The 11045-nt window shown below is 37.7% G+C and overlaps 2 long non-coding RNA genes across 2 annotated transcripts; one reads left to right on the top strand and one right to left on the bottom strand.

Annotated features, from left to right (window-relative positions):
- Positions 1-1831: 1831 nt before the first annotated feature.
- On the bottom strand, positions 1832-7245 carry LOC138954508 (uncharacterized). The gene is made up of 5 exons (XR_011451867.1): positions 7139-7245; positions 6675-6843; positions 6115-6249; positions 5640-5798; positions 1832-3968 (listed from the first exon to the last, which is right to left on the bottom strand). It is a non-coding gene; the product is annotated as an uncharacterized lncRNA (long non-coding RNA).
- Positions 7246-7363: 118 nt separating this feature from the next.
- LOC138954509 (uncharacterized) lies at positions 7364-9974 on the top strand. The gene is made up of 3 exons (XR_011451868.1): positions 7364-7658; positions 8220-8312; positions 9003-9974. It is a non-coding gene; the product is annotated as an uncharacterized lncRNA (long non-coding RNA).
- The last annotated feature ends 1071 nt before the right edge of the window (positions 9975-11045 follow it).

Genomic DNA, 11045 nt, shown 5'->3' with positions numbered 1-11045 from the left:
GCCAGACGCCAGGCGGAGCAGCCACTAGATTGCCAATTTTAAAGTCTTAGGTATGACCTGGCCGTGGTTCGAACCCACGACCTCCCGATCACGAGGCGGACGCCTTACCACCAGGCCAACCGTGCCGGTATATATATATTTTGTTGTTGTTGTTGGTAATAACAAAATGACAGTATCAAAAGATAATTTGTCCTCAGCTGAGGGAGAAACAAACTTGCATTGGTCTCAAATAGTATTTTAAATATCAGCTGAAGAGACAATAACAAATAAGAATGATCGCGCAAAATATTGTATTATGAAAAAAGTTTATTTTCATCATTAATAAAAATAAAATTATGACAGTATTAAAAGACAGTCCCCCATCGGGCGTAGTGGCTTGGTGGTAAGACGTCGGCCTCCTAATCCGGAGGTCGTGAGTTCGAATCCCGGTCGCTGCCGCCTGCTGGGTTAAGAGTGGAGATTTTTCCGATCTCCCAGGTCAACTTATGTGCAGACCTGCTAGTGACTTAACCCCCTTCGTGTGCACACAAAAGCATACGACCAAGTGCGCACGGAAAAGATCCTGTAATCCATGTCAGAGTTCGGTGGGTTATAGAAACACGAAATACCCAGCATGCCTCCCCCGAAATCGGCGTATGCTGCCTGCATGGCGGGGTAAAAACGGCCATACACGTGAAAATCCACTCGTGCTAAAAACATGAGGGAACATGGGAGTCTAAGCCCATGAACGAAGAAGAAGAAGAAGAAGAAGAAGAAGAAGTCACCCACCCACACCCCATACGCGCACAAGTGCAGTCGTGTATTTGCGTCATCCACTTCATGACAATTCTCGTGACTGGGTCAGTCTCATGCCTTCTTTCTAGACACACGTGACATAAGACATAAGACATAAGACTTTATTTCAACCATGTGCAGTACACTAGGGACATGTTTTGGCCAGAGTACAATCAATCAATCCATACACGCCCTTCCAAACATCGCTTGCAATCTCCGTCACACACACTCTCACGCACGCCCGCATACATTCCCCACAACAGCACACACGCACAAGCATGCTCCTCCTTAACAAAACGTGTTTAACCATCAATTGTACATATGCGTAAAATAAACAGTATAGAAGTATCAGTAAGAATTATATATGTATCAGACATCAGTTATAATAATAATAATAATAATAATAATAAATAACTTTTCTATAGCGCGAGTCCCATCAATTGGCTCCAGGCGCTTTACAAATTCATTATAGAATAAACTAGCACAAATCAACAAGCATACAAAGCATACATTTAACTGAGACATAACACCAAGAACCCAAGCACTAAGCAAAACTATGACGACAATAACTAAAATCACAAATCCTTAATAATTTTAAAACCAAAACATTTATTACAATACTACACTGGGTAGGTGAACATTACAATGTTGTGCGCATATGGGGTGTGGATGGGGGACTGTCTTTTCAGTGATACTGTCATATTCTTCATTTGTTTGTTTGTTTGTTTAACGCCCAGCCGACCACGAACGTGCGCCAAACACAAGACAGAAGTCGCAGCACAGACTGTCTCACCCAGTTACATCCCAGATAGCATGCTAACGTTAAATTAACGTTAAATTAACGTTCGCGGTAAACGTTACATTAACGTAAAAAGTTAACGTTACATTAACGTTACTTTGCTCATCTGGTTAACGTTAATGTAACGTTAACTTTTTACGTTAGTTTAACGTTAGTTTTACCAAAAACTAACCATAAAATAACGTAAAATTAACGTTAATTTTACGTTAACCTCTAACGTAAAAATAACTAAAAACAAACCAAAACAAAACCATAATATAACCGTTAGATTAACGTTTATTTAACGTTTTTTTAACGTTTGCATGCAAACATAAAATTAACCAAAACAAAACCATAATCAAACGTTTTCATGCAAACGTTAAATTAACGTTCACATGCCAACGTTAAATTAACGTTCACATGCAAACGTTAAATTTACGTTCTCCTGAAAACATTAAAATAACATTTGCAAATACAAATTTGAATTAATGCACAGAAAATTCAAGATCACAAATTTTATTTAAAATTTAAATTGTTGGGGTCTTTAACAATTCAATATGTGAATACTAATTTGATAACAGTAACACTTTTAAAATGTTGAACAATGCAAACTAAATTCCTTCAATTGCTAAAACATGAAAATGTGAACTAAAAAAATATTACAACACATTTTTCAGTCTCAGTAAAATACCACAGCATAGTATTATCAATCGGGCAGGCAAAAATTATATGTAGACTTAATCTCATTGAAGCAATGCTACATTGACTAATAATAGTCTGAACTTGATAAAAAAAAAAATCATCAGAAGGCGATAACAGGATCAGCAATTAAGAATTTCAATCACAATGCTGGTATGGGTTCATCAAGGTAAATACCATAGGGCTGTGCAAACTCATTATCGACAGCGATCATTGTTAATGACAAAATCAGAGATGAAAACAATACAAATTATTTGCACAATCACTAGGGACATCCAGATTCAACCTTCGTCAGACGAACATTCGTCGGTGGTGGGGATTTCCTTTCTATTTTTAACTTTGTGCCTCAATGCGCATGCGCTCGGGTTTTCGCGCCCACCACGGCTTGCCGAAGACCGGGATCTGCGTGGTGAAAAAGGCGTGTTTGACGAACCTTAATCAGCAATCTTCGCGAGTACTTTTAGTCCTTTTCATAATGTTAAAAATATGTTTTATGTGCGCAGTGTTAAAGTTTGATATCTTTACGACGCTTCTGTGGACTGTGCATCTGTAAACTGTTCATTTTGGAGGCCTAGTGCATGAACACGGATACCCACACAAAACTCAGAACTTGAGTCAACGGGCGACATATCCTGCCAATTATCTCCCTTGATCTCTCTTGCACAAGACACTTGTTTCCACTAGGCCTATTTTGTTTTAGAGTTGGGAGATTTTACAGGAATGAATCTAAAAATCGAAAAAAATTGTCAGTGTTGCGTGTGTACCCAGCATATTCAGATGTCTGGAATATTCCGATAAAAAAGACTCGTCATATATAACGCTACTCGTCACGTCATCACTGTTTCGAAAAACAGACGAACGCGCACGAAGAATTTCGCGTAGATCTGGACCGAAATTGGAAAGTGGTGACCGTGACGGGATGTGACGTCACCACTTCAACAAACTCGCGAAGATCGGAACTCACGAACTTTTGACGAAGGCAAACCTGGATGTCTCTAGTAATACAAGCAAGTCAGTAGCACAAAATATGAGAAACGAAGGGATGTAAGCGCTATTAATGCATACACGTGCGACATGCATGTAAAGTCTTTTGTTCATTCAAAAGCGTGTTATTCTCACAGGTGCCAAGAAAATTGCTTCCACATAATCTCACTTACTCTTGTTGCACATGTCAAATAGCAGAGCAATTACGTCCCTTTGTTTCTCAGATATTAAAATAGCGCTCTGCTTCATTTCATTAAAATTCTTGCTATCACAAAAGATATTAACATATTTTGTGGAGTAGCTAGATGAAAAACAATCATCGATGAATAAAAATTAACAAGCAGCAAGACTGCAAGTTTTCTGCTCCACTTTGCCAAACGTGTGTGCACAGTGAATATTTGTTTATGAACTGTTGGTGTTAGTCCTGAATGATGGCACCCATGTAAATGAGGCTTGATGCCGGGCTGCTTTGCAAACACAGCATTCAGAAGCTGTGGGTCAGCAAAGGTGTTGAATCTTGTTAGTGAGATGGCGCGCAATGATGTCCTGTAGCACTGGCAGCTGCCTGCACTCGCTCTTTGACGCTGGTCAAACTTCTGGTCGTAGGTGAAGTCCACCTCACAGAATATGATGATGGTAATGGTGAGGGAGTAGTTCAACTTCTGCTTGAACTATGTGGCCAGGCCCAGCTCCCTGACTTTGAAGTGGTCATAATCTTATGCAGGATACCAACCTGGGATAGAGAAGGAAAAATGGTTCTTAGTCAATGGCTGGGATTACAAACTAAATCACACACGGTCCTTAGTCAATGGCTGGGATTACAAACTAAATCACACACACACACACTAACACCAACACACACTAACAGACACATACACTGACACAAATATACACTTACAAACACACATCTTTCTTTCTTTCTTTATTTGGTGTTTAACGTCGTTTTCAACCACGGAGGTTATATCGCGACGGGGAAAGGGGGGGAGATGGGATAGAGCCACTTGTCAATTGTTTCTTGTTCACAAAAGCACTAATCAAAAAATTGCTTCAGGGGCTTGCAACGTAGTACAACAAACACACATTCACACACATTAGCAGTAACAAACACATACAATACATGTACTAAGAAACACACCAATGTATACACACACAGACACACACACACACACAGGCACACACACACACAGGCACACAAGCGCACACACACACACACACACAGGCGCAAGTCCACATATGCAAAATCAAAAGTCTCAGCCCAATTTGTAACAACAGAGAAAGAAACAGAGAGAAAGAGAGAGAGAGAGATTGTGTGTGTTGCAAGCATTACACAACTGATATTGAAATTAAGCACCACAGAAAACAAGAAGAGCAAACGCTCGATCGAGTCACTTTCGCAGTTCTGAATATTATATGAGGCATCAGATGGACAGGAAGAAATTGCTATTCACAACACAATGCATTCCTGAAGAATGAGATTGCATGGATCGAGCAACAAAATATTTACCTTGGCATTAAAAATACTCTCATTAATCTCACATAAACAAACCCCATTAATAACTTAATTCACATAAACTAGCATCATTAATTTTTTTTCGAAGCAATCATATTAACAGTAGACACACTAACATTTGTTACTCTTAGAGCTGTGTCACTTTTATAGTTTACGAGAAAAGCCCAACGTTAAGTTGTGTGTTGACGAACAGGAAAGGCTAGTTATCTCCCCTGTGTTTCCGATAACGTTTGTAAAAAGCTACAGATGTAAATAATTTGATGTAAAGAATAATCCTATAAAGTTTGAATCAAATCCGATGAATAGTTTCAGAGATATGATATTTCAATTTTTTTCCTTCAAGACATACCTGTGACCTTGAAAAAGGTCAAAGGTCACCAAAGCAGACGTCAAAGTGTAGAGGTCACTGGGAGTCACGTTCACATAAAATTTGAGCCCGGTCACTTTTATAGTTTCCGAGAAAAGCCCAACGTTAAGTTGTGTGTTGCCGAACAGAAAAGGCTAGTTATCTCCCTTGTTTTTCTGATAACGTTCGTAAAAGGCTACAGATGTAAAAACTTTGATCTAAAGAATAATCCTACAAAGTTTCAATCACATCCGATGAACTTTGTCAAAGATATAAAATGTCTAATTTTTCCTTTGACGCTGACCTGTGACCTTGAAAAAGGTCAAAGGTCAACGAAACCATCGTTAAAGTGTAGAGGTCATTGGAGGTCACGACTAAACACAAAATATGAGCCCGATCGCTTTGATAGTTTCCGAGAAAAGTCCAACGTTAAGGTGGTGTCTACGGACGGACGGACGGCCGGACAGACTAACACTGACCGATTACATAGAGTCACTTTTTCTCAAGTGACTCAAAAAAGACGACACTGATTTAAACAATTCACTTACTGGTCAACAGTGTGAACTTTCAGCACAGACAACGGAAACTTCGATGTTTTTTCCCTCTTCCGATTGAATAATTTTGGTACAATCATCTGTCATCAATGAACTCATCAGTCTTCCCACCAGTCCAGACACCTCCCCACCAATTGCAGACTTGCTTGTTATCTGAGCGAATAAAAATCAATATAAATACATGTGCACAGGAATGAGAACAAGGATTCTCAGTTATCACAAAAACAAACAAGCACAGAATGACAACATGTTTTCCTAAATGTTATTAAAAACAGAAAAGTTCATCATACCAGTCCATCACTGAAACAGAAACGGTTGATATTGAATTTATGAGTGTGTGTGTGTGTGTGTGTGTGTGTGTGTGTGTGTGTGTGTGTGTGTGTGTGTGTGTGTGTGTGGGGGGGGGGGGTCTGTTACAAGCAATAAACAACTGACAACAATAATTATACATGTACCAAATTGTACTCACTGTTTTCAAAGCTGATAATTGTAAACCTTGATGGGTTGTCCCCTTCCAACTGCATGCTTTGGTACAGCCATCCTTCAGACTGTGGCCCCCTCCCATTGCCACCCCCATCTCCGATTGTAGACAGGATTTTTTCATCTGAAAGAAATAATGTCCAATTAATACGAATTTGCACAAAGGACTGGAAACAGAATTGTAAGTAATTCTGATTTAACCAACAAATGTACAAAAGCACAATGATAGATTATTTTCCCTAATATGTTCCAACTGACAGTTGAGTAATTACAGGTCACCAGAAAGGTCCACCACTGAAACAGGAACAGTTCAAATTGGAGTTTGTGTGTGTGTGTGTGTGTGTATATGTGGAAAGGGGTGGGGTGGGGTGGGGGATGCGTGTGTACATGTGTGTGTGTGTGTATATGTGGAAAGGGGTGGGGTGGGGTGGGGGATGCGTGTGTACATGTGACTGTATGTTTTGCAAGCATTACACAACTGATTATAATAATTATACAACAAATTGTTCTGTCAGTTACATTGAAAACTCATTTAAAAAAAACACTTACTGTTTTCCAATGCAAACCTTCAGCTTGTTGAAGAATGGAAACTGGTTTTGCTTTTTACCATCCAAATGCGATGAACGGCCATGCCATCAATCGGCTCACTTTTTTTTTGACCAGTTAAGGCACCTCCCCACCAAATGCAGACAGTTTTTTTTGTGGTATAACTATAAATCTGAAAGAATAAAAGCTATTTATTATGCACAACAGAATCATAAAAGGAATAGATTCTTAGTTCAAATCACCATTTCAGGCAACAACAACAATAAAGAAAAACAGCAAACACCTAAACACACACACACACGGTGACACACACACAGTGACACACACACACACACACAAACACACACACACATAAGAAACAAACACACTTTTTAGTCTTATATTCCAAGAAAAATACATAATAAAAAAGAAAAAGTCTCAATAATTAGCAAATCTATATCTTCCAAGTTCACTGAGGCAATACTCACTCAAAGTTTGTAAAACTCTTGAAACCAGTCCAGTAATTATGTCTTGCGCCTTCGGTCTTAGTATTGGACTGTCCAGTCTGGTTCGTTTCTGTTGGTGTATCACATAGTGTAATATTTTACACGGGTTTTACGGGATACCCATAGTGTGACAACCCTTCCGATAGTCACGGTTTCTCTTACAATAGTGCTCTTGCAACTGCCAGTTTTCAATCTTCCCAACGCATTTGTTGACAACGTGCCGTTACGTCCAAGTTCGATAACTAGGAACGAAAATTCTGAGTGACCTCCCTTGATCGCCAAGGGACAGTACTCTCAGTCTCAACCTTTCACAGTGGAATCGAAATTAAAAAAAGTTTCTGTAACAGTTTTTAAAACGCTAGCAACTTCAAAGCCAGTGTGACTGCTGACACATGTATAAGATAACATGCTACACTTCAGCATATATCAGGACTAATAGTAATACAGATCTTGTGACGCTGAGGCGAATGGCAAATGGAACTTTCAGCAGGAAGAAATTCAGGTAATGTTGAACTGTGCTGTTGTAAATTCATAGTTCACGATCCGTTGGCATTGTGATTGTTGACTTATTTTTCATACGAGTCACAAATATCAAAGCAATATCATGCATAACGATTGGAAAGGTGGATTTCTCTCTCTTTCTTTCCTGCCTTCTGTCTCTTTCTCAGTTTCAGTCTCTCTCTCTGTCTTTGTCTGTCTGTTACTCTCTCTCTCTCAATCTGAGACTTTCTCTCTCTCTCAATCTGATACTTTCCACACATGTGCACGCAGGGCACTTACTGTTCAATCTTACAGCTTCAGGTCAAATGCATAACTGTACAGTAAATAAGAGATCTCAGGAGAGGCATGGGGAGTTATTTTCGAAAATGATCTATTCAAAGACACTTAAAAATAAAAGTTAAATTTTTAAAACAAGGTTTGATTGACAACTGCTCTCTCCCCTCCCCCCACTCTATTCCCACTCTCTATCTCTCTGTCTTCATTAACAAGTAAAGATTTGAGTGTGTTTAGACTATTGTAATTAATGCAATTCACACATCAATGCTTTCAATTTTCATTGCAGGGTGGGAGGAATTACCATGAGGATGGAACAGAAAGCATTCACAGGGATGTAAACTACAAGGTACAACCCCGACATTCTGGCTGTTGAGGCCAAGTAAGTGTGTGTCACTGTGTGTGTGTGTGTGTGTGTGTGTGTGTGTTTGCAGGTAAAATCCTTGTTTAACGCTAAGATGAATCAGAATGTTCCAGCAGTCATATTATTATATTTATAACAGAAAATCATATTTGAGAGAAGGCAGTGTTATTGTCAGGCCTCAGCCTAGGGTCATTGATACATGCTGATATTATATGACGCATTGTTCTAATCCTTGGCTGGTCGGCCATCACATCATTTCGGCATGTTGGAGGTCTTCCGACAGAACAATTTGTTGTAGCTGGGACATCTTTACCTATGCATATTTTTAGTCAAGGTCCAACTGACATTCTATTGTCTTAGTCTGGGGAAAATTTTGTTGGAAGGTGTTCTGTGTGAGTGTGTGTGGGTGGGGTGGGGGTGTAGGTGGACGGGTTGGTAGGGCTGTTATCCGTGCCAGGCAGCATTGACATAGAGCATTTCATTCAAACACACAATGATGCTATCAAAGTTAGCAAATTCACAGAAGTAAATTCAACAATATTGGCATAATGCAAAGACAATTTAAACCTTATTTACCTTCAGTTCTATGTTCAGCAAAGAACAGCAAAGAACACCAACAAAGAAGACATAATTATAGTGTTTACACTGAAGTTCTGAAATAACACTGAATTCTTTGTTTTAAGATTGTTGCATTCTTTGTCTTTGCAGGTGTCATAGCATGTGGAGCAGATCTTCAAAGTCGCCTATTGCAGACATGTCATCGTCTGCACTGGTTGTATCAACAACTTTTTCCATGGCTACTGCTGCAGATTTTACAAATATATCGTCTGCTGCAAATTCAACAACTTCTTTGTCTGCTGGTGCTGCAAACTTAACAACTTCTGTGTCTGCTCCTGTTTAAAATTCAACAATTCTTGTTGTCTGGAGCTGCTGCAAAGTGAATGACTTCTTTGTTTGCTGCTGCAGATTTAACAAGTATATCGTCTGCTGCAAATTCAAGAACTTTTTTTGTCTGCCGCTGCTCCTGCTGCAAACTTAACAACTTCTGTGTCTGCTCCTGCTTAAAACTCAACAATTCTTGTTGTCTGGAGCTGCTGCAAAGTGAATGACTTCTTTGTGTGCTGCTGCAGATTTAACAAATATATCGTCTGCTGTAAATTCAACAACTTCTTTGTCTGCTGCAGATACTACACATTCAACAACTTCTGTGTCTGCTCCTGCTTCAAATTCAACAATTCTTTTTATCTGCTGCTGCAAAGTGAGCGACTTCTTCCTCTGCTGGTGGTGTTGCAAATAACCTCATATTTCCTTGTCTCTTCTGGCATCATTTCAGATGTATAATATATATCTGCAAAGACTTTTTTAAACCCAAAAGATGGAATAGAATTGGTAAATTTCTAGGTACAGAACCTAAAAGTGTGATATATCCAAACTCACTTCTAGAAACTTTAGAACTGATTCAACTTTTGACATTTTCATCATGGTTGTGTATTTTTTATTTTTTATATTGTGGAAATATCAGGGAATGATGAATAAATGTTTAGAACATATTCTCAAAACATGTTTCTAATGGTTTTATTTATTTGTCTTTTGTTTTGTTTTATGTTAGCATGTACACTGTTTGGCTCAAAATATGAGACCTGGCCAGTACCATCCTTCCAATGAGACAGAGATCAAAAATCAACAGCCTGCATGCTCTCCGGATTAAGTAATACAACAAGATAAAATAGCGTTAGCTGCAAAGTTAACCATTCTCACCAAAAACCTTTTTCAAACTTTGATTTGTTGGTGTTTGCTTGTCTTTTTTTAACACGGTTTTAGCTACATATATAACAAACACTACAACAACAGCAGACAGAAAAGATTATGGGAAATGCATCTTCAAATAAGAAAAAAAAATTACAAAGCAAAAAAAAAATTTAAATACAATTATTTTCCTTATGATTTGTTTGATTATGTTTTTGGGGGTTCTTTTTAATGTTAGCACTCAACGTGAAAAATACATTCAAACAGCAGTTGTATTATACTTTTATTTTGGTCAAATTGACATTAGCGGTAAACGTTAAATTAACGTTAATTTAACGTTATATTATGGTTTTATTTTGGTTAAATTAACGTTTAATGTTAACGTTAATTTAACGTTTATCTTGATGAGTAAACTAACCTAAATCTAACGTTAATTTAAGGTTCGCCATAAAACGTGAAAGAAACGTAGCCATAAAGCATAAAACTAACGTTAATTTAACGTTACATTATGTTTTTTTTTAATTTTTTTTTTTTTTAACAAATACATTTTTTTGAAAGTTTTGTTTTTGATATATATGTCAATTAAAAAAAAATTATATTTAAAAAAAAAAAAAAATTTTTGACATTTAAAAAAAAAAAGTTTCTTGTTCAAGTTGTTGCCACCACAACAATAACTTTTTTTTTTTTTTTTTTTTTTTTTTGATTTTGCTTTGATTTTGAACGGTTATGTGTCAACGTTTATTTAACGTTTTTTTTAACGTTTCAGTGCAAACCGTTTTTTAATTGTTTTCGGGCAAACGTTAAATTAACGTTTGAAATTGGTTTGATTTTGAACGGTTATGTGTCAACGTTTATTTAACGTTTTTTTAACGTTTCAGTGCAAACCGTTTTTTAATTGTTTTCGACCAAACGTTAAATTAACGTTTAAATATGGTTTGATATTGAACGGTTATGTGCTAACGTTTATTTAACGTTATTTTAACGTTTCAATGCAAACCGTTTTAT

The sequence above is a fragment of the Littorina saxatilis genome, unplaced genomic scaffold (assembly GCF_037325665.1).
Source record: "Littorina saxatilis isolate snail1 unplaced genomic scaffold, US_GU_Lsax_2.0 scaffold_2933, whole genome shotgun sequence".
Taxonomy (NCBI): Eukaryota; Metazoa; Mollusca; class Gastropoda; order Littorinimorpha; family Littorinidae; genus Littorina; species Littorina saxatilis.
This window is presented reverse-complemented; position numbering and strand designations above follow the sequence as displayed.